Source organism: Eptesicus fuscus, chromosome 5 (genome assembly GCF_027574615.1).
Source record: "Eptesicus fuscus isolate TK198812 chromosome 5, DD_ASM_mEF_20220401, whole genome shotgun sequence".
NCBI classification, from domain to species: Eukaryota; Metazoa; Chordata; class Mammalia; order Chiroptera; family Vespertilionidae; genus Eptesicus; species Eptesicus fuscus.
In genome coordinates, this window is record NC_072477.1 from 27,816,156 (window position 1) to 27,840,533 (window position 24,378).

Below are 24,378 nucleotides of genomic sequence, written 5' to 3' on the forward strand. Positions count from 1 at the left end.
ATTCTCTTGAGATCCATGAGCCACTTGATCATATCCTTCCAATAAATTCCTTTCAGACTAAGATAGCTAAAGCTGGCTTCTGTTGCTTGGAATCAAAGAATTCCAAATGATGCTAGTTCACACACCTGAGCCTCTTGCCTTCCTATTTCAAGAAGGGGCTATTACCAAGTGTCCATCGGTAGATAAGTGGATAAAAAAAACAACAACTATGGTACATTTATACAATGAAATACTACTCAGTCATAAATAAGAAGGAAATATTACCCTTTGTTATAGCACGGGTGGACCTGGAGAGCATTATGCTAAGTGAAACAAGCCAGTCAGAGAAAGACAAGTACCGTATGATTTCACTCATATGTGAAATCTAAATGAGCAAAATGAGCTAACAAGCAGAACAGAGACAGAGTCCTAGGAAGAGAGCAGGCTGACAGCTGTCAGGGTGGGGGACGGGGCTGGATGAAGTGGTGGTGGAGGGATTGAGCAAGAAAGAAAAAAAAAAAGAGAAAAAAACTCATGGACACGGACAACAGTGGTGATTGCTGGAGGAGGGGGGTTAGGGGGAAGTGGCGGAAAGTACAGAGGGGATGAATGGTGATGGAAGGAGACTTGACTTGGAGTGGTGAACACACAATGATGTGAAACTGTGCACCTGAAACCTGCTTTGTAAACCAGTGACATCCCAATAAATTCGATAAAGATGAAAAAAGGGCACTCTTACCAAGATACTCCTCCATTTTCCAACTCCCGCAAATTACCTTGCCGTCCACTCTTACTGCCAAGACCTTGTCTCTAGTTTTTGAAAGAGAAGAACTTTTAAAAGGCAAACCATCCATAAAGGAGTTGCTCTTGTCCGCCATCAGTAAATTTCTTGATGACTTTCAGGGGAAACAGAAAGATTTCTGTATGCTTGTTAGAGAGCCTGGGTTCCCTCGGAGACACCCCCCCCCCCCCCCCGCCCCGCCCTTCTCTCTCAGCAGCTCTTTCTCCTGTAAAGCTGGTCCAAATGATTTCAAACGCAAGACTGATTTTGGCTCCATTGCCTCCCTGCTCCGACCTCCCTGCTCCCTTTTCCAGCATCTGGGACAGACTATACTTAGTCTCTCTTGGCCCCCTATTTCCATGCTCCCTAGGAGGCTCTTCCCAATTTGGCTGCGGGCCAGTCCCGCCCCTGAAATCACCCTCATGATCCACATGGCTCCTGACTTACAGTCAGAGGGCAACCCGCAGGGAACCAGTCCGCACTAACAAGAGTACAGAAAGTCATCAAGAAAATCACCTACAGGAGAGCAACCCCTTCGCGAATGGCTGACTTCATAGAAGGGTAGGAACTGCTTGTCTTTCAGAAAATGTGGCTGAGGTGCTAACACACTGAGGGCACTGCGGAGGCTGCGAAGACATTTGAAAGACTCTGCTCCCTGCTTGGTGAAGGGAACTAGCATCACCTGCCTACGGCGGCAGGGACTTTTAAGCATGTCCATGTGCCCGGCCCCATGCTAACTACCCAACATGCATCGTCTTACTTATGCTTGCAGCGGTCATGGGCTTGGTTATTGTTGCTATTTCCATTTTTCAGGTTCGGAAGCAGGCTCACAAAGGTTAAACAGACTGCCTTCAGCTGTCTGCCTAGGATGTGGGGTCTGAATCAACTCCAGGTTGCTTTGACAAGGCAAGAAGGCAAAGGAAGGGCTGGCATCTGTTGGGGCTTAGTTTGTCTCAGGGCCCTTCAACGTGAGTCTGTATGTGAACCCCTGTCCACCATTACTGTGCCCACCTGCACCCAGGGTCACCCTCCTCACCCATTCACACAACACCGGGTGCACGTCTCAGCCTTCGTTGCGTGAAAAGCCAGGGGAGCACTCAGTGCATTTTTAGGTCTGATTCTGTAGCAGACTGCTCGGCCTTGATCTTACTTGAAATCTTCTCAGGGAAGACAGAAAGGACTGTGGATGGGGTGCCAGAAGACTTGAGTTTGAACTGCATGCTGCCTTTGCTAGTATAACCTTGACCAAAACATATAATCTACCTTGATTTCCTCACTTACAAAACGGGGGTAAAATAGCTACCTTACCCAAAGAGAGAAGATATGTCAATTGTAAGGCATTACATACATTTTTGCTAGGAAGAAATGATTCCTAATTTAGGAATGAAGAAAACTCAGATCATGGAGTTACATCCATGGGAGAGCTGGACAAGGTAGGGACGGGCTGATGCCAAGTCTTCTGCCTTAGCTCCTAACTAACTCTTCCTTCTTTTTGGTTCTGTAACTGGCACCTTGGCGAATGTATGCGATGGCTTCTACACTAAGGATGAAAATATGAACATTATATATGAAAACATTTTCCTAGACTTCCAAGTTTAATTTTTATCTCTGATTTTAAAAGAAAGTCAAACATTTTATGGGTCCCCAAATATGATAGTTACTAGGCATTGCACCTCCTGTGCCTCGTGGATTCAGTCACCCTGAATTCAGATCTTTTGCCTTTCCAGCCCATTATGCTTTCCTCTATGCCCGTGGTCGGCAAACTGCGGCTCTCGAGCCACATGCGGCTCTTTGGCCCCTTGAGTGCGGCTCTGCCACAAAATACCACGGCCTGGGCGAGTCTATTTTGAAGAAGTGGCGTTAGAAGAAGTTTAAGTTTAAAAAATTTGGCTCTCAAAAGGAATTTCAATCGTGGTACTGTTGATATTTGGCTCTGTTGACTAAGGAGTCTGCCGACCACTGCCTATGCAATGCTGCCTCCCAGAGTCTGGGAGGGAGCCACGCCAGCTGCCAGTCACAGACAGAGAGAGAACCAGAGCCGGAGAACTGGGCCTCCAAGGCCAGGCACCACAGGGAGGTCCTTCTTCAGCAGGTGGGCTTTGCGGCCAGATTAACTAAAGCCGCTTCTTGCCAAGGTTCTCCCCAGAGAGGGCGGTCTCCTGCCTCTCCGACAGTGTTCTAGGGACAGCTCACCTGCCTCACCGCCGCCTGATCCCTTCTCTCCTCTCCCTGCAGAGTAATCCTAGCAGAAAACACATTCCTATGATCAAAGGCCAGTGCGGAGGACCTTGTATGCATTGAGTCATGAAAATCTACTTATGAAACAGGCAGTACTGTCTCCATTTCACAGAGGAGGAACTAACTCAGGGAAGCCAAGCGCTCTTGACAGGGACACCACATGGCCGCTATGTACTTCCTCCATTGGTTTGAGAAACTCCCCATAACTCCTTCTGCCCCCATTGAAAGAATGACTAAGCCAGCTCTAGAACAGGGCGTGTCTGGGATGGGCTTAGAACTCCTTGTCCACATCACTCATCTCTAGTTTGGGGTGCACTTTTGAATATCCCGGCCAGGCACAGGAGGTTGATGGAAGACCCCCGGCCCCAGGAGGCAATTAGAGGGAGACACAGGATCGGATTAGGTTCAGACAGTGGGAAGGCAGCCCAGCTTCTCACCCAGAGTGGGGTAAGGCCAGCTGGATGAACCTCAGGTTCCTTTTCTTAGAAGACTCCATGCTGCCTTAGACCTCTGAGAACGCTTTGTCACTGTGGCATGCAATAAAAAGGGGGAGACAGCTAGGAGAGGAGTGGCAATCAGACCTCTCAGGTCAGGCCCTTGGCACCCATAGGGTTTGTGTGAGAATTGGAAAAGGGCACCCCCTCTGCATGGCTTATTTACAAAAGGACACCCCACAAAGCCTTGCACATTTTTTAAAATGCCCCTTTCCCTTGGCTGCAGCACCCAGTACCAGGACTCAGGCTTGGCGTGGGGACAAGGGCTGGGTTGCATTCCCACTCCCTGCTCAGCTTTTTTGCAGGACCTGAACTAGGACCTGACCAAGGACCCATCAGAGGGGCCCGTCTCAAGGCAGGGCCCTCTGTCAGGATTCCCCACCGCCCGTCCACATTCCAGAATCTCCAGGCTTTCCAACCGACATCCAGTATTTTCTACCTCCCAACCGAGGAATCTAGATTGGCCTCAGAAATATCTTGTTTAATCTTTGCTGTAGATCACACTGTGGACGTTGGAGGTTCAGCATGTGCCTTAGGTGAATTCCTTAACTTCCATAGACCTCCGTTTTTCCACCTTGAAAATGGGGCTAATGAAAACAACCTTGCAGGGCTGTTTCAATGGATGAACTGCACAGAACACAATGATGCACAGAACACAATGATGGGTCATGGCCTGCAGGATACCTACCGTGGATTTTTGTACATGCAGCCCCCACAACTCCTATGAGCTGGGAGGTAGTCCCCTCCTCCGGGTTCCCGCAACACCTCAAATACACGTGGCAGGGGGCCTTGAGGGCCAGGGAGCTCTGCGCTGCAGCCACCTGCGCCGCGGCCCGGCGGGGGGCGCGCTTCCTGGCGCCCGGGGCGCGGCCGACTCCGGGCTGCGAAAGGCGGCGGGGCCAGCGAGGGAGCGCACCCGGCGGCCGGCAGGCGAGCAAGGAGTTAAGCGGGGCCGGAGGCCGGGCGCCTGTCAGACGCGAGCATGTGCAGTCGGCCTCGCATCCGTACTATGGGTGAGTGCCGCCGCCGCCGCCGCCGCCGGGGGCTCCGTGCGGCCCGGGCTGCGGCGGCTGCAGCCTCCCGGCCCCCGCGGCGGGCGCCGGCACTCCATGCGGGACTAGGCGCGGCGCCGGAGGCCGGCGGCGTGGGGGAGGCACGGCCGGCCACTCGGCGCGGGGGGAGCCCCACGCCCGGCGTGGGGGCGGGGAGCGGGCGGCGCAGGAGAGCGAGCGCCCCAGTCCGGGCGCGGGAGGAGGAGCGGGAGCGAGCCGGCGACACGGCGCTCCTGGCCGCACCTGCCCGCACGCGGCCGGCCCAGCCTTGCCCTGCCCGCGGCCCCGGCCCCGGCCCCGGCCCCGCACTGGTAGGTGCCCCCGATGCCCGCAGAGAGGCCTTTCCGCCGCCCGGAGAGGTGGCCCCGCGGGGCGGCCGGCGCGAGTGAGGAGGTGCGGGCGGGATGCGGGGATGGGAAGACCGGGAGACCGGGCTGGGGGCGCTGCCCCGTCCCGCTTCCTCTTTGCTTTCGGTTTCGAAGCGGCTGCCCCGGCCCGAGAGCTAGCGGCAGATTAGCGGGTGCGCCGGGGCTTGGATTCCCTGAGGGGGATGGGCACACAGGGGGGCGTGTTGGGGAAGGGGTGCCTGCTGGCAACTTTCCCCGCCGGAAAACAAAGGGGCATGGAGGAGATGCCAGGGGAAGGGGCCAGACGGGCAGCTCTGGCTGCAGAAGGTTGACACCCCCTTCCTCCGGGCGGAGAGCACCCCACGAGGCCACCTCGGGAGGGCAAAGGGGGGCGCCAGTCTGTTGGAAGTTAGGGAGCCAGTGCTTGGGAGTGGAAATCACAGACCCTCCTTAGTTTGAGGCTGAGAGCTTTCCAGATGGGAACCGTCCAAAAGGACCCTGCTGCCTTCTCTCCGGGGTGCTTGGAGAAGCTCGGTGATGGTGGACCGCACACCCTGGGGCCCGGCCCAGCCCAGCCCCCTGGCTGCCAGCTCTCTCTCTCCCTCTCTGATCTCCACTCATCGGTGGGAGGTGCAGGGCTGACATGAAGACCGTTCATCCCTGCTTCTGGCAAGGGCAGAGAGATGCTGGCCTCTTTCCCAGGTGTCTTTCTTTCCCTCTCTCTGTGTATGCCCAGGCAGAGCTGACCCCTTCCCTTCCTTCTCAGGACTATGTCTCCCTCTTTCTCCAGTTTCCTTGGGGGGAAGTCTAGTTGCCTCAGGTACAGAGCCTAGGGTGGCAGGTGGTTCTGATGCTGCTTCACGCCCGCCCGGGGGTGGGGGGGTGGGGGGGGGGGAAGAGCGGGACCCTGGGAGATCCGGGCCAGTGTAACCTTGGGGGCTCTGCTCATCAATTCTATTGTGTTCACAGCACTTAGTAACAAATGAGCTGTTGCTCTGGCCTTCAGACTTGGGTCATCAGGAGGCCTGGGTTCTGTCTTTGTGTAACCAGGAAGAAGGATCGAGGGGAGGGCTGAATGGCCTGCCCTGGGGGTGGTACAGTGTCTTTCTCTCTAGAAAAACAATGGGCCAGGTTCCAGGTCCCAGGTCCCAGGTCCCTGATCCCTGATCTTGTGTCTTCAGGAATGAGGTACCTCCAGCTCCAAGCCGCTTGCATGTGACCATCATCAGCTTCTATCCTGTGGCAGGACTGCCCATTGCCTTTCTTTCCCTCAGAAAGGATAGCCCTTTGACAGTTGGCTTTTCCCTCTGGTTGCAAGGCCGAGCTACATCTGCTTGCCTGTGGAGACAGAAGGTATTGGGTAGGAGGGGTAGCTGGTCTGCTGGGATTCTCTCCTGCCTGCTCCTGTGAATGAGCCAATGATACAAGTGATTGGGCCAGGAAGGTGGGGGCAGGGGGGGGGTGCTGCAGGACATCTTGGTCTATAGAGGCATGGAGGGGTGGGCTGAGATGAGGCTTGGCCCCCCTTTACAAGGTTTTGTATTTGGGGACAGAGATGGGTACGTGGGAGACCGTGGGGGCTGGACCAATGTATTTCATCTGATCCTTGGAGCGAAATAACTTCGGTCACTTAAAGGTACAGGAGTGAGGGATGTTTCAGGACCACCAAGGAGCAGCAGGGGAAAAAGAAGGCCCCTGAGCTATAGATCTGTGGTCCTGGAACTGTGGCGAAAGTCAGATGCAGGTTCTAGACCAGAGAGCACCACCAGTCCCACTTCTGGGGCCCTTTCCCCTCTACACGGGCAGGGTGGCTATTGCTCAGCCTCCCCCCACCCTTTGGCTTTGTCCCAAGCTACTTACTTATAGCTGAGGGTTGCTCCTCAGATGTACTGACTGTAACATGAGGATAATGATATGGAGTCCTGACCCCTCTACCCCCAATGATAAGAGAAGGGGATTTTCCGTGGATTGTTCCTCAAATGCACTGACTGTAGCATGGGAAAATGATACTTCCTCTGACTCCCTCCTTTAAAGTGATGAGGTGTGAATTTTTGCATTTGTAAAGTGACTTTAAGAGCCTCAGGTCATTGAATGAAAGATGTCAAATGAGTTAGGGAGCCTTACACTGTCTTTTATTTCACTTGTGTCGGATTTGCCGCTTGTCTCTAGAGGGAAAGGTGTCACTTTGGGGGAAAGGGCTAAGTGACAGCGTTTGTGGTTAGGGAAAGCTCGGTGTTGGTTTTTGAAAGGATAGTTTTTCATCAGAAAGGCGCTTGTGGTAGCACATGGGCAGCAAGTGTCTTTGTGTCTGCCTCTGCCCTCGGGTGTCTTAGAGCTCCTTCCTAGCAGGGTTTCCCCAGACAGGGTCCAGTCTGGGCAGCAGGGACAGTCCACCCTCCACGCTGGGAGAAGGGTCTCTGAGGAGGTTGGGGACACTGATGTTAGAAGCTGAGACCTGGGTGAGGGCAGTAAAGTGAAGCTGCTTGGTCTTATCAGCAACCATAGAAGATCTGGCTGTCCTTGAGGGAAGGGAAATCTAACCCTCCCAACAACAGCCAGGCTGTATTCAAATTTGTATCTCTTTACTTTTCTCCTCCCTCCTCCCCTCATCCCCCCACCCCCCTAATTTACAGACAAGGATGTTGGAGTTTTATTTTTTTCATTGCAGGAACATTCCTTTTAAGGTGCGGGTAATTTCTTACTTGGCAAACTCTCAGCGCTTTTTTGTGGCGACACCTGGCCGAGGAGGGAATGTTGGAAGGGATTCCGAGCAGGAGGAGTCAGCCTTTCTGGTCAGGTCTTCTGCTTCCTGCACCACCGCCTCTCGGGAATCAGAGGCTCGGTGTTTGAAAAGGCAAGTGTAGCTGATTTCTGGGGAAGGGCTAGGAGCTGGCACTTCTGTTTACGATTTCCTTGGAGGGAAACCGAGTCACGTTGAGCGTGAGCTCCCTGGCCGTGGTTTGACTGAACGTCTGTGTTGGGGAAGTTTTCCTTTCCTGGCATTTCAGAGTGTTTGGACTCAAGCACTGGAAGAGACCCAGGGGTTACACTTTTTCATTCGTTCCGCGGGCTGATAGAATTCAGGCACCCAGGTGCTTGGTTTCAGATAGATGTTGGCCTGGGACTCTGAGCTGTGGGGAGCTCCGTGCTGCTGTGACTTAAGGAAACGGTGTGGTTTTCCACCCCTGCAACTCCCATCCGTACATAGAACTGAGGCAGAATAAGGGATCGATCCCATTCCCGGGCGGAAGGAGGCCCCGCTCCCTCCCGTCTGCTCTCGTCCCATCCTGCAGGTTGGACTCCCGCTCGCTTCCACCCTAAGGCTGTCCTCGTGGTTCATTTTAACATCCGTTCCCCTGTGTGCAATTCAGTGGGGTCGAGGTCCCAGAGTGGTCTTGGCCCTCTGCTCCTTGGAAGGGTGGCTCCGAAAGGTGACTTCCCACCCGCCGCGGGTGTTGGTGCTTCTACCTTGGAGTCGGTCACCGTCCAGTGTGACAGTTTGAGGAGTAACCAAGGGCATTGCCAAGCCCTGTTTCTGAGCATGGAGCTCCCCACTATCCTCTACTCTGCTGGCTCCCCAACAGGCAGTTTGATATCGTTGCCGGGCTCTTGGCTCCCAGTGTGCCTGGTGTGGTCGAAGGGACAGCATTCTTGATGTTAGAGCACACAGTCTACGTGGACACGGCCTCAGATTGCGCTTTCCTGCTGCTCCACAGAAGCATGGTGGATTAAAAAAAAAAAAAAAGACTTGCATGGCCAAGTACGAACTTAATGTAGGGAGATGGAATAGATTGGGGGCGTAATCAGAAAGTACACTTTCTGCTTTTCTTTCCACTCCAGAAGCCCTGCAGTCAGAACACACTAGCCATTTCTGACCGCTTCCGTGGTTGGACGTGAATGACGAATGCCTCCGAGCGGGTTCATTCATTCATTGTTTCCTTTTCCGTGTTTAAGAGACACCCCGTCACATGAGTTTCTGGAATGCTTCATTTCTATCAGAAAGGTCACTCAGCCTGCGTTTTCATAAGGCCTTGACACCAGCCCCGAGGAGAGAGGGATGCCAGCCAAAAAGGAGATGGAAGGGCCACAAAGAGAGGATTCTTTTCTGGGCCTCTGAGGGTGATTCATGCTTCAAGATAAATGTGCTTCCTGGGGCTTCATGGCTTCGTGGCTTGTGCCATCCCTGGAGGGACAGGCCCTGATGCAGCACGAAGCCCACCTTGTAGACAGTAACTGCCCTTCTTTGGAGCAGTGGCAGGGGCCTATATTTAGCCCACTGCTATCCCCATCTTCTTTTTTTACTGCTGTCCTTAGCCAAGCCCCATTTTAGTCCCTGGTCCCTCGGATCTCTCTCCCTCTTATTCCCAATCAAAAGTGCCTTTCCTAAGCTGGGAAAAAGGCAGTCAGGGCATTGGTCTTACTTTCATCTACTTTCTTAAATATGGACAAGAAGTGTTGTTACCACTGGGCAACACAAGCAAGCAGCAGCTCTAGATTTAAAAAAAAAAAATGTTTTGTTGATTTTAGAGAGAGAGGAAGGGAGAGAGAGAGCAACATTGATGTGGGAGAGAAACATCGAAGTGGCCTCCCGTATGAATCCCGACCAGGGATCAAACTCGCAACTGGGGCGCGTGCCCTGACCAGGAATCAAGCCATCAACCTTTGAGTGCATGGGACATCACTTAACCCAGTGGTCGGCAAACTCACTAGTCAACAGAGCCAAGTGTCAACAGTACAACGATTGAAATTTCTTTTGAGAGCCGAATTTTTTAAACTTAAACTATATAGGTAGGTACATTGCTATTAACTTAATTAGGGTACTCCTAAGCTGGCCTTTGCTAAAAACTGAAGGGGCCAAAGAGCCGCATGTGGCTCACGAGCCGCAGTTTGCCGACCACAGACTTAACCAACTGACCCACACCGGACAGGGCAACAGCTCCAGATTAAAAAAAATAAATAAATTAAAAAAATATATATATATAGACACTTCTCTCTTTTTAAAAAAAATATATATTGTATTGATTTCAGAAAGGAAGGAAGAGAGAGAGAGAGAGAGAGAGAGAGAGATGCATATCAATGACAAGAAAGAATCATTGATTGGCTGCCTCTTACATGCCCCCTACTGGGGATCGAGACTGCAACTCAGGCATGTGCCCTGACGGGGAATTGAACCGTGACCTCCTGGTTCATAGGTCAATGTTCAGCCACGGAGCCACACCAGCCAGGCCATATTTTTGTATTTTAATTGTGCTTTTGCCTGCCATAACAGAAGATGACTTTCCTGCCTTGATTTGTAGAAGCCTTAAAGCTTTCATATAGCCTGCATGGTTTCTAGAACATGGTGAGGGCTTATTAATCAGCTGTGGTACTAGGATGTGATCAGATACCCAGATTTCTAGGTCATTGGGCAGTGATGTTGTTTGTGTAGGAGCTGACAGGTGACAAAGACTTCTGGAATGAGGACATCTGCATTCCTTCCTGTCTCACTTGTGTGACCTTGGACAACCCATTTCAGCCCTCTGAGACTTAATTCCGCAAATGGAGCTTCAGCAGGTTTCAGTGCTCTTAGCAATAGTAGCAGTAACAGCCATCATTCATTAGGTACTTACTATATACCAGGCACTGGGCTAAGCACTTGATATATGTTCTTCTTCTTTCATAGCAATGAGATAGCTACTTATTTGTCCCCATTTTACAGCTAGAAAAACTGAGGCTCGCTGAAAGTTAAAATGATTGCACATGTCACACAGCTAGCAAGGGTCTAAGCTGGGATTTGAACTGGGATCTGCCTGATTCCATCGTGGTCTATGAATTGCATGTTGGGAAGAAGGCAAAAGTGGAGGTGGTGTTAGTTAAACGATAAGAAGGAGGGCTTATGTGGATTAAACACAGCTCGTTAAAAGGAGTTGGCATTCCAGATTCTCGTTTGAAAACCATCCCAGTGAATGTCGGGGAAGAAGAGAGAGGTCAGTACCCTGCATGGAGGAAGTAGACCAGATGGCCTGGGAGTTGCTGTAAGGAGAATAGAATGTATCTCGTAAACCCCATTTCATTTTGGTGCCAATTTTTTTTTCTCTTGCTTAACAGGCTCTCTGGGCAGCGTTTTTCTTTCTGTCACTCCGCTGTCACTAGTCACAGCAGCTTATCTTTTCAGATTCTTGACTCCAGTCCTCATCCTCCAACCTCATTTCTGCGCCTCCCCCTGCCCATTATTACAGTTCAGCTGTGGAGACCTATCATGACTCTGGGTCCCGGGTACGCTCTGCAGAGTATAGCCGACTATCCTGTTCTTCTGAGAAAGGATTTGTGGCCACTGGTTAGTCTATTCAAGGGTGACCAGCTAGTTCGTTGAGATGATTCTCATCTCTTTCATCCCTGTTGGTTTCAGGCAAGTTAACTCTGAGGCTCTCCTACCATTTTGAGGCGTTTGTGGAAGAAGAATGAAGGTTGAGGCGGTGGCCTGGCGGCGGTGAGCTGGCCCCGTTGGAGAGTTAGCACGATGGTGTGTTATGGAGTATTGTGCTAGGGGTTAGGGGACTTGGGCTCCTGTCTCAGCTCAGTGACTCTGAGTCCTTTAGTTTCCTTATTAGTAAAATAAGAATGTTGGCACAATAATGCTGGATGATCCAGTAGAATCTGATTAATTTGGTCCCAACTCAGGGGATAACTCAGAAGACAGAGCTAGGGAAACAGAGGTCGGGTTGAAGGAGAAACCCCAGAAGAAAGAAGCCAAATTGGACGGTAAGGGGCAAAGTGAGAGCTGGAGTAAGTACCTTCTTGCAAAAGGGGACTGGGTCAGGTAATTTCTCCCCTGACTGTGTGCTGGTAAACAGGGCAGCTGCGAGGTGTGTACTCTCCATGTCCTAAACCATGGGGAGCAAGCACCCCTTGTATCTTGTCTTAAACGTAAACTTCACCCCCCCGTCCCCCGGCACGTTCCAGCTGCCTCAGTGAAGGCAGCAGGGAAGTTGTGCAGTGGTGTGTTTTACATTCTGCACTTGGACTTGGCAGACTCCAGGGACTGGTTTGGCTCCAGACCCCTCCAGGGCTCCAGGATTCGGGGACATTGGCTGATGCGTCCCAGGTGACTCAGTGTCCTGAGAGCGCGCCTCTTCTCTGCTGCCTTTGCTCTGGCCTAAAAGAGCAAGATCATATCATAAACTCATTTTAGGAACCCAGGGAGTCACAGCTTCTCTGTACATGCAATTGGGCCACCTGGATTTCCCTGTGAACAAAGCCATTTGTCCAAGGACTCTTGGGTTCTGCTATCCATTGATACACTTCTATTTTTATTCCATCATATTCAGAGTTGAGGAGCAAATGAGTTCCCACTGAAGCCACCAGACTAATCTTTTCTGCCCCTGCCTGCCTTGCTTTTTCCCTTAGTTCCTTATTGCCCTATACCAGTTATTTCTAATGGTGCTTACTTTACCAGTGGGAATATGAGAGATGATTTTAGTTGGTACAGGGACACACGTTCCGTTTTAATAACTATGTTTCTAATTAGTGTAAAGAAACATGACTCATTGGGATGTGTTCATAAAGTGACTTAATTTTGTCTTCTACGGCCCCTTTATGTTTTTTTTTTCAGCAGGATTAGTCCTTTCCCTGTCCTGGGATGAAAACTCGATCAGTCCCCATACCTTTATGGGCATTCTCAGGCAGTAGAAGGTCTTGTGGTCACTTTAAGTCACAATTCAGTATTTCATGTGTCCAGTCCTTTGTCAGTGGGCTGGGAGGGACAGGAAAGCGTTCATTTGGCTTAGCACTGCTGTCTGCCAGCTTCTAGCTTCCTGGGCCTGGAGGTATATATTTATTTTTTGTTTGATTGTGTGTTTATTTGTTGTCCATAAAAAATATAACAGAGGTGTGTTTTTAAAAAAATACATTTTTTATTGTTGATAGTATTGCAGATATCTCCCACCCCCAGCTTTCTCCCCTCCTCCCAGCCTTTACCCCCCCCCCACACCCCACCCCAGGTCTTCACCACCCTATTGCCTGTGTCCATGGGCAATGCATATCTATATATATAAAAACCTAAGCAACCAGCCGACCGTCTGACCTGTAGCTATGATGTGCACTGACCACCAGGGGGCAGATGCTCAACGCAGGAGCTGCTGAGCTGCGGTGACTTGGCAGCTGAGGTTCTCGGGTGACGCACCTGGAACCAGAGAAGAGGGAGCCAGATTCCCACCCGAGAACCGCCCTCTCGCAATCTGGGACCCCTCGGGGAATGTTGGAGAGCCAGTTTTGGCTCTATTCCCGCAGGCCAGGCTGAGGGACCCGGGCCTCTAGTAAGTATATAAATTCTTTGGTTTAATCTCTTCTTGTCCCCCGCAACCCCACCTCGAGGCATGTCAGTCTGTTCCATGCCTCCCCCGATTCTTTCTCTTCTGGCCAAGTTCATAGTTTCTCAGACATCTCTCCCCGCCGTGAGTTGCTGGGATCATTCACTTCCATTTGTCTTGAAAAGAGCAAATTATCCTTTATTCTAAATCATTCTTCTTTCCTTAGCCTCTAAAACTTAGAGATTCACCTTCGGCCTCTTTCGGCTAAGGTCCTTCAGTCTGTCAGAGGGGCCCTTTTGGACAGGGGCCTCTCTTGCAAGTGGCCCGTATATAAGTGCAAGGAAACAATCGCACATTTGTTGGCACTGTGAACCTGGGCATGCAGGCTGACCCCCCCTCCCCCCCCAGCTCAGCCATCTCCCTCGGCTCCTCCAATAGCGGGTGGCGAGGCTGTGTCTCATACCGCGGGTGTTTCAGGTGGTGGTCAGATGCCAGTCCACCCCACCCTCCCAGTTGCAGGGTCGGGCATCAAGTTTCTTGGTCCTGTGGAAGCCTCTCTTGCCAGCTTGGGAGCGTCAGACCTATTGTGCTTGGTCCCTTAGTGAACACTTTTGATTTAACCTCTTGTTATATGTGAATCATCAAAGCCATAACTGTCGTGAGAAGCCCATGGTTTCTCGGATATTATTGCTTAGGATAAGGCTACAGTATATACTTAACTGAAATTTTAACTTAAATAAAACGTCTTAACGACATCTAACCTTTATTGAGTACTTAGAATACTAGGTACTGTTTTCAGTACAATCAACATGCTCTTTCATTCGACCCTCATGAGAGAGGCACCTGCATGGCCTTGATTTTACAAACCAGTAAACTGAGGCAAAGAGAGGTTAAGCAGCTTGTCCAAAGTCACAGTTGGCCACAGAGCCTGGGTTCCGATGGGAAGACTCTGACCTCAGAGTGTACGGTCGGAAGCCACCACACTCCAGCTCTTCCCTCCGGGGTGGTGGGCCGCCGTGACCGGTCCTGGAGGGGGAGGCGAATGGCTGGGAAGTGCTGCTGCGGACGTAATCATCAGTTCTCCATTCTGGCACGTCAGCTCTCCCTGCATCGGCTGTCCCTGCTTTCCCAACTCCTTCCGTGCCTTTGCCAGAGACTAATCCACATGCCTGGCTCAGCTGCCACACACATGCCCACCCTGTATCTCCTGTCATTCTCCTGCCCGGACGGCCCTCGTCTGCTTTGCTGGCTCCCCAAACACAAGTTCTTTTTCAAGTCAGAGGCCATTTTCGCTTCAAAGGTACATTTGACCCAAACTACTTGAGCTGGGATCTTTTACTCCTCTCGTAATTTCATCCCTGCGTGGGCAATGATTATGCAAGAAGCACATGGAAGGAGCAGTGAAGGCCCTGGCCCCGAACCTCAGTTGGTTAGAGCGTTGTCTCGATATGCCAAGGTTGCAGGTTCCATCTTCGGTCAGGGCACATACAAGAAGCAACCAATAAATGCACAAATAAGTGGAAGAACAAGTTGGTGTTTCTCTCTCTCTCTACCTTTCTCTCAAATCAATCTATATATATATATATTATTTATATTATTATTTTTATTTTTATAGGGCAGTTAGCTAACCCAGATTCTGTTCTCCTTCTGCCATTAACTGCCTGGCTTCATCATTTCTAAAGTGTGAGTGTGGACTAGTGCCTTTCAGTCGTCAGAATTCTATGGTTTGTATTTCCCTTCTTGTCCTTACTACCTTTAAGCTCTTGAGGGCTGGAACCGTGTCTTGTGCGTCTTAGTACCGCCCAGGACTCTGCACGAGGCTTTACACACAGACGGTGTTTAATAATAGCGGTTGGTTGGCTGGTAGGAAATGCTGCTGTGAGTCTGCTCTGGGCTTGACCAGCCGTTAGAAATTGCCTTCTTCTGGAGGATCACTGGTGAGGACTTTGCAGTTGTCCTGTCTGCATAAGTTTATAACAAAAGATTTGGATCCAATCTGCTGGGGGTTTTTTTCCTATAAGAAAACGAATGTAAATGCTATTAAGACTCACACTCCTTTATATTTCTCAAAATCCACGATGGTCTACAACGGAAAGCTTTTCTTTAGCTCGCGTGACGGCAAAACCTGGCCTGGACTAATGTGAGGCCGCTGGTTGTCTGTTCTGTGGAGTGTGGAATATTCACAGATGTGGCCGAAGAAATGTTCCCTCGTTTGATGGGGGGGTAGGAGGGGTTTCCTGCCTGCACCCTGCTATGGGACTATGTCATCTATGAGATGTACTCGACATTACCTTTTTAAAAAAATCCTGAATTATACCCCTAGCTGATTTGGCTCAGTGGATAAAACGTTGGCCCACAGACTGAAGAGTCTCGGGTTTGATTTGGGTCAAGGGCTCGATCCCTGATCCTGGCCCTGGTCGGGACTCTTATGAAAGGCAACCAGTGAACCAGTCGAAGTGTCTCCCTTGGAAAAACATCCCCGGGTGAGGATTAACAACAACAACAACACCCTGAACTGTAAGGGTTTCGGATAGGGTGCTGTGCCTTGTTTCTCCACAGCGGCGTGATTGGCACCAGGGGTGGGACCGGGCTTCGTGATGTGCGACGCTTTCAACATCCCAGGACCTCGCCTGACCCTGCCTCACTGGCCTGGCCCGAATCCTGGCCCTGGTTCCAGTACACCTACAGCCTGCACCTTAGCTGACCAACTTGATTTTGTAAAATATTGCATTACAATATCATGTATCTTGATTACTAAGCTTTTTTTTTTTTTTTTTGGCACATCTTAAATTTAAATTTTGTGCCTGAAGCAAATGGCTCTCTTGCTTCACCCTCGTCAGTCCTGGCCCTGCATGACTCTGAATCCTGGAAGGCTCTTCCTCTTCCCATTGCCTCATCTCGGAGATGAACTGGTGTGCCCTCGGGGAGGGAGGTACCTGCTGGTGTCCCTATGTCATGGGTGTGGGCCCTCTTGGCCCCTCGGCCGCGTCAGCTCCCCAGAAGGACTTGTAAACTGATTCCTGGATGCACTTCCTCCTTGTGGGTGTGCCTTTGGAGCCCCACTGAGCCTGGGTCCTCTGCTCTCTCCGGGGACGTGAGGCAGCTACTCATTTGAGAGTCTGACTGCTTGTTCATGCCTACAGCTGCTTTGACCTGATGTTAAAAAAAATTTTTTTTTTAAATATACAAGTGCTCCTGGAAAAATACAAAAACAATGGGAAAATGATGGAATCTGAAGTGTCTTATTCATTTTTTGATGAGGAAAGCGAGAGGAGAGGAGACGAGTGGCGAGTGTTAGTGGAAGAGCCCGCCCATGTGCACTCCAAGCCAGCAGGCCGCCCCTTCCTCTCTCCCCAGGCCCCCCTGCCCTCCGTAGGGAGAAGGCACACGAGTCAGTTAGCTGATCGAGGGCACATTTATTTCCCCTTTGTCCCTGTTTGGCAGTGCTGGGCACGCCCATGGGAATGTATGCCTCCTTATCCCCACCGTTAAATAACCAGCCCCTCTCAGCATCTGAGCCCTGAGTATGTCTGGCCTGCCTTTTTCACCTATCGGAGGTCCTCTGAGATGATGTCTCTATCCCTGCGCCTGCCCACAGTTCCTCACGCTGTAGCATTTTCCATAAATACACCTCCTTGAGCATCCTCTTACGAACTGTGTGCTCATCTTCTCGCCCATTAAGGAGATATTCCCCAGCCCGCGCCTGGCACCCATTGCTTTGGCTTCTGGTAAGCACCTCTTCGCCTCTGGGCGTTGAACCATTTACCATGGCCCTGGCCCCTGCAGGTTGACTCGTGGTCTTTTACCCAGTGTCGTTGGGCTGGAAAAGGCTGAGACAGGGTACGATTTAAATTAATCACAGAAATGAAGTTTCCCCAGGGTGCCCAACTGAACAGTTTTCTTAAGCCCCACACAGTGGCCCTATCGCCAGGAGACCCATCATCCAGGAGCTTCATGTAGGTCTCTGTACGAGACCACTGAGTTTGTTCTGTGGGATTGATCCCATGAAGCCGCTCCGATTCTGCTCAGCCCTGCCTTTGCCTCACACCGCAGTTTCTCTTGCTTCTAGGGGTACACGGTGCGGAATGGTGTCCCCTTTTTATTTAGCCAATATTTGCAATGCCTCCTAATTACCCTGACTAGGACTCCTAGATAATATGACCTACCTACTTATATAAATTTACAAGTATCAATAAAATGCCTCAATTGTTATATAGTAAGAGAGAAATACAGGACAAGTTAGTTATACAATATCTGGTTTCTTAATATATACTTGCTCGAGCGTGACTACACGAAGCCAGAAGGAAGGAGTCAGATGCTTGAACCTGCGCACTGAGAAGGTAGCAGCCCAGTACCCACCAGATACAGGTGTGTTGTGTGGGTGACTCGAATCCCAAGGGAGGAGGTGCTGACGTCAGTGTGATTTTCCAAACTGGGGAGCCACTCTCGGTAAAGTTCCAACGAACATAAAGTACGGTACCCCCTCGATTCGTACTCTAGTGGCATTCCCGGACAACTCAGTACAGGCAGTCCTCGGGTTACGTCGGACTCGACGTACGTCGTTTCGTGGTTACGTTGCCATTACTCATTTATTTATATATATATAGAAAAAGTTCCGTCATTTCGATGTATGTACATATGTGCTTTATGTTTTTTATTATTTATTTACCACAAGTAAAGGTCAGGAATTGTTATCTTTCTTTTACATTTTTTTTTCTGTTTCACTTCATTACTGCTGTGTAAGTGCTCCATGTGCGTGACGTAGGTGCTTATGTAGGCGGGTTCCGACTTAAGGCGAAAATCGCATTACCTCGCACCGTAGGAACGGATCTCCGACGTAACCCGAGGACTGCCTGTCTGTGTTAAAACCCAGCAGAAAATCCTCTGTGCTTATTTTAGAAAGGGTGTTTGGCTCTAGATGCAGATCATTACAAAGGGCTTTTCGCCTCCGGCTGTCCAGTGGGCCATTCTAAAGTCACGTGAGAGAGTCCTTTCGTGGGCTCATGTGACCTGGAGGATGTCCGCAGTACCTGGAGCACGCCCTCCCTCCCGTGGGGCTGAGAGAGGGCCCCCCACTGAGAACTGCTGATCTGGAAGAAGGACCAGGACCAGGAACTGGGAGACCTATGTCCTCGGTCTGGGCCCTAGTGCCCCGATATTTATGTGACCTTAACACCGCGTGTTAGGGTCCCCTATCTGTAAAGGGGAGTTAATGACACACGTGTCCTGCTGGCCTTCGGGATTGTGGCTCATCGCGCTCTCGTCCAGTGCCTCAGGACGGCCAGAGCATCCATGTGCACCCCACGGTCTATGTCCCGCCCACAAGCTCCCCCTCGCTGTGGTTTTTCTTAGCATTTGAACATCCTGAGGTCTCTCTTACCTGGGAAAGAAGGAAGGGAGGGAGGGAGGGGAAGGACAGCCCTGTCATCTCTCCTTCTCCAGCAGCTTTCTGTCCTCTTTCCTTCACAAGCAAATTTCTCAAGAGTCTCCCATACACACTGTCTCAGTCACCTTCCTTTGCAGCCACTGCTCTTCCCACAGTGGTCCCCAATGGCCTCGGCTGCTGAATCTCTTCCTGCCCTGTCTGCCTTGCTTCTGCACTGACCACCACCCCAAACCCTCCTGCCCCCGCTTCCCGGACAGGGCCCTTTCCGGGGTGTCCTCCTGCCTCCCTGCCCTTCCTCAGGCCCCTTCACAGCACCTCTGCCAGCCCTGGACGGTGCCTCTCCCACCTTCTCCCCAGCACGCTCCTCCCCTGTGCTGCTCCTTGCTGCTGGGGTCCCAGACCTGCCCAGCCTGGAATCCCGTGGGCACCTCAGACTTAGAGCATCTGAAACGCAGCGGCTCCCCGTGAGTCACCTCCAACGCGCCCTCTTCCTGTATCCTGCTCTCGGGATGACACCGCCATGGCCCAAGTGAGAAGTCAGGAGTCATCCACCACTCCTCCCTCTCGCCCCCTCCGCTGAGTCCCTCACCCAGTCCTGTCAGTCCTGCTTTCTTGGTAGCTCTCAGGACGTCACTCGGTCGAGTTGCCTGCTTGACCTGTGTTGGCATTTGGGATTGCAGCCTCTGCTCTGTGGGCTGGATGGACACCTTCAGAGGCCCTCAGCGCTGACCAGGTCAGGGTCCCGTAAGTCTTTAAAAATATATTAGTAGAGGTCTAAGTTATAACAGAAAATCGTGGTTTTAGAAACCACAGAATGTACTTGCGCAGTGAAGCCACAAAGCCCCTTTTGATGCTCTCTCCTCTCCTCTTTGAAGTAGTTTTCTTTGGTGCCCCATCCTGGGCGGCACCCTAAGCAGGTGTCTCGTGGGCCAGTTGGGCCATCCAGGGCCACTTAGAACGTCAGCCTCCTGTGGCCAGGGCTTGGGTCTTTGCATGTACCTGGTAACATGACATAGACACTAGTTACTTAATGAACATGTGGATGAACATGCATGAATAATGAGATGGACTTGAAAAGGCCTCAAGTAAAAGGCACTGTCAGATGTAAGTTGTTATTATTATTAGCTTTCTGGTGTTTGATAGAACAGTACAATTTCCAAGATTTTATGTTTCCGCTGTGTTAAAAACAGCCAGCCCCACAGTAGTGCTTCAGCTTTCACACTCTGGCCTGCCCACCATTGCATAGTCTGCACATGAAAGATGCATATGCGCATTTCTGAATTAATAAGTAAATGATTCCCTTTAGCCCGCTGTGAGGCAGCTTAAAGAGACTCTGGCTGTCTGTGAGCTAAAGTGACCACACCCAGCTGTGACAGACCGTGAACTGGGGGAGGGAGGCGTGCCTGTGTGTGGATTTGGGGGGGGATTACTTTGGGGTTACACTGGTGATGGTGATGGTGGTGTGGGAACCAGGGCATCCAACCTAAAAAGCCTGCACGAGGTCTCAGAAGGGAGGAACGTGGCCTAAACGCCTAGACTCAGGCAGTGTGAGTAGTATTAGCCACAAAATGGTATGTGTGTGTGTGTGTGTGTGTGTGTGTGTGTGAGAGAGAGAGAGAGAGAGAGAGAGAGAGAGAGAGACCTTATAAAACCTAGAAGGCTTAATAAGTAGAACTTGCCTCATTAGGATGGGCTTGTAGACAAAAGAGGCGTTGAAACATTTCCAGGAAATATTAACTCTATATAAGAATAGACCCAAAGGGCCACTCAACGCCGGTATCATAGGGAGGCCTCCTGGAAGATCGCTGGCCTTGGGAGAGGAAGGAGTGGCCTGATGAAGAAGTACGAGGAGGAGGCCACATTGGAAGAGGGAATGTGTTCGCGAGGGACACTTGGGCAGCGCTGGATCGTCTGTGTCCAGTGCAGACATGGGATGACCGGTGTCCTCCCTGGCTCCACCCTCACCCCACCCCTGTCGAATGGAAGGGGCTCGCTCGTTGTTATTCCCCCAAACTTTTTATTTGGAAATTGATTTCAAACTTACAGAAAAGTTGCCAGAATAGTACAAGACACCCATATATTCTTTATCCAGAGTCACTCTTTTAAATATTTTGCCTCATTTGCTTTATCATTTATGTTTTCTTTCTCTCTCTCATTCTCTCTTTTGAGCCATTTGAGAGTAAGTTGCCTGCATCATAGCCCTTAAACGCTAAACATTTTAGTGTGGCTTTCCTAAGAAGAGGACATCGCTTTATCTCACCTGCAGTACGTTGAACATTGTGCGATACTTTCATCTGCTGCTTGTATTTCGGTTTTGTCCGTTGACCCAGTCATGTCCTTTACAGCATGCTTCCTCCCAGCACAGGATCCAGTCTAGGCGCCCCAAACTGCATCCTGTTGTCATGTCTCTTGTCTCCTTTCATCTAGAAAGGTCCTCAGCCTTCCTTTGTCTTTCATGACATCGACATTTTTGAAGAATGTAGCCTCCCCCCCCCCCTTTTTTTTTTAAAAAAAAGAATGCCCTTCTCTGATGTTGCCTCCTCTGTAGACCGTGGTTATGCATTCCCGGCTGGGATACACAGGGTGATGTGCGTCCTTTTCAGAGTGTTGCATCCAGAGGCACTGGATGCCCATCTGCCCTTTGTGTGTGAAGTTGGACCACTCGGTCACGGTGTGGCCCAGCTTCTGCACTGTGCATTCACTGTTTTCCCTCGTTACTAATAATCTAGGGGGAGATACCGTAAGACCGTGCATTCACTGTTTTCCCTCGTTACTAATAATCTAGGGGGAGATACCGTAAGACCGTGTCAATAGCCTGCTCTTCATCAACGTGTCACCCCTAGGTTTCCCAACCGCCCACTCCGGGTTTGCAGGTATTTCTGGAGCCCACACGGGTGTGGGAGCGCAAAGCTGTCTGGGACCAGGTGCATCGTTGACGAGGGCCTCGCCCGTGTGCGATGGTGGGCACAGCCCTGTTGAAAACTGGCATTTCGACAGTCGTTTTCCTCTTCCTACTCCCACCAGGAACAGAAGCTCATCCGTCATCCACTCAACTGACATATGAGGATGTTCTTGCGAAAGCGCCTCAGGTTTATTTGGGCACAGCGGGGCATGAAGAGAAGGCCAGTGCCCTCTCGGTGTCGTTAAGGAGCCAGCCACAGAGTTGGGGAGACAAGGCTTGGACTCCCTGGAAGGTAAAGGGTGTAAAAGTCATCAGTACGGTGACCCCACAGGACAGCTCAACCAGAGGTGCCTGGAGAATTAGGTGCCTTTCGGAGTTTGGGGGAGGAGGGGTCGTGTGGGTTTGGCAGGATGCAGAGACCTTTCCTTAATGAGGCTGATCTTTGAGTGGGCATTGAAGAACCGGCAAGTACGGGCAAACGGGGAGGAGAGACAAGGGCCTTCCAGGAGGGGAACCGTGTGCACAGAGACCCAGAGATGGAGCATGGATGGTGTGAGTTAGGGACCAGCCTGGATAGGGCCAAGGGCTGTTGGAGGGTTAGAATCCATCCCCTTTTGCTTTGCAGAACAACTACTTTGCAACCAAATCTTACTGAGCACCTACCTCGGGCTTTTAAAAAAACTTTCCAGATTCTAAAGTAATATATGTTCAGTATAGGGAGTTTAGAAAGATAGAAATACGTAAAGAAAAATTTTCACGAAGTCCCTCTATTTTTGATCCAGAGGTAACCAGTTAACCGCTGCGTAGTCCCTTCATTTCTAAGATCTTTAATTTTTTTTTCCTGCAAATAGCTTTGTTTTGTTTCATGGATTCAGTAGCCCTTCTTGCCCCTCAGAGGCTATTAATCGAACCTTTAAAAATAATTTATTCTGTTGACTTTGTTCATTTTGTTTTCTAGCTAGAACTTCTGTTCTTAAATTTGGTGCTTCTTTCGAGGTTTGGTTTTTGTCCCTCGCCCAGTGTCCAGGGCACAGGCCTGGGTGGAGAGGTGGTCAGCGGCCCACCACTAGTATGGGCCTCATTAGTATGGGCTTGTGGACAGAAGCCCGTTTACGTGGCTAATGAGAATCCCTCCACTCAGGACTCCTCCTGGGCCTCTGATCTGCAGGCTCCAGAGTTCGAGCCCCCGGAGCTGCTCATCTGGCTGAGCATAGAGTCCTCAGCTACCCTGCCTGGGTTCACATCCCAGCCCCGACACTCCCTCGCTCTGTGCCTTGGGAAAGCCGGGTGACGCAGGGTCTGATTTATCAAGTAGGGATAATAATATTCTCTATCTCAAAGGATTTTTGGTGAGGTTTAAATGAGATAATGTGTGCCAAAGTTCTTAGAGCAATGTCTGGCATATATATGTGCTATAGGAGTATCGATTATTATGATTATTCTATCATGATTTTATTTTGGGGGGGTTGTGGTTTCTCCATGTTTATTCCCATCGACCTTCCATCTTCAGGGAATCCATATAATTCCTTCCTGTTTTCTAGGACGGTAATGGATTTATTTTCCATAGAAAAGGCCTTTTTGGTCATTTTCTAGGGCCTTCGGGGAGGCAGGCATATGCCCCTGGCCTCCCGTCTAGAAACAGCCATGCATTTCCTCCAAGTTCTTTTCCTCTGATTGTGTACAAGTGTTATTGTTATCTGTAGTGCATACATCAGGGCCCGTGAGCACCAGCTCGCCCTAGAGTTCCCGGATGCTGACTCTGTCCTGCAGGGGCCTTGCTGAGGCTGTTGAGGCTGTCCTAATGAATGTAATGGGTCCTCTGTTTCCTTTGTCAAAAGGAATGTTAATTATTTTCAGCAGTCTAATTACGTGGCTAATGAGAGACGGAGTGAGATAACATTCCCTTTAATTACTCTTGCCTCAGTGCTGTTTGGAGCCATATTTTGAGCATGTTGCCAGGCTCACTTCTTTAGAGGTAGATGGAGCTGTCGTGTGAGAGACGGAGTGAGGAGCCAGGCTTCCTGGCTGAGGCCCATGGTGCAAGGGCCTGGTTGCAGCCAGTGCCCAGCCCAGTGGATGCTGCCGTTTCCTCTGTGCCATTCCTTAAAGGAACGCAGGGGTGGGGAACCGTTGTTCTGCCAAGGGCCATTTGGATATTTATAACATTATTCCCGGGCCATACAAAATTATCAACTTAAAAATCAGCCTGCTGTATTTGGTCAGTTCATTAACTCACCCCGAATGCCTTGGCAGGGCATCAGCGAAAGAGACAGTTGGATTGGGGTCAAGTGTAGAGCAAACAGCGTCCGTCACAGCTCCCCCGGAAAAACTCGCATTCCTCAGTCCTTCATCCAATGCACTTGCCCTCTGGCTCCCCTTGGCCAGGCCCCCTCACCCGTGGATACTGAGTGTCTCCTGTATGTCAAGTGTTGTCCAGAGCTTGGGAGCGGAGATGAGGAACAGATTGCCTTCTGAGACAAACGTGTGATCACGCCCCTCCCCTCTTTGCCCAGGATAAATGCCACATGTCCGTGTTCTGACCCCCCTACCGTCGTCCCAGGCTGATCTGTGCTAGGGCCTTCCTGTGGTTCTGATGGGATGTCTTCAGTGCCTGGGCCTCCATGAGCAGACCCTTGGAAGGCGGCCCTCCCAAGCCCCTGGGTGGACTCGAGGAGGCTGGAAAGGGCAGCTCACGTAAGACTGACTGTCTGCCATGAGAACCTATTGCCACCTGTAGGTGCCTGTTGCCACAGGTAAATCAAGTCTCTTAGTTTCCATCCACACGTCCCCATCTCATGAGTGATGTAGGGGGGCAAAGTGCTGGCCCTCCCATTGACTTCTTTGAGCTTCTCTTGCCTCCTGAGTAAAGTCAGAGTTAATGTCTGCCTCATAGCCTTGTGGAGGGGAGTGA

General features: G+C 50.8%; 1 protein-coding gene across 1 annotated transcript in view; it reads left to right on the top strand.

The window, feature by feature from the left end:
* Positions 1-4,796: 4,796 nt before the first annotated feature.
* Positions 4,797-24,378, top strand: part of TMEM229B (transmembrane protein 229B) — a 43,035-nt gene continuing 23,453 nt past the window's right edge. The window contains exon 1 of the mRNA XM_028141539.2: positions 4,797-4,855. The gene's annotated coding sequence lies outside the window, so the exon portion shown is untranslated. The remainder of the gene's footprint in view (positions 4,856-24,378) is intronic.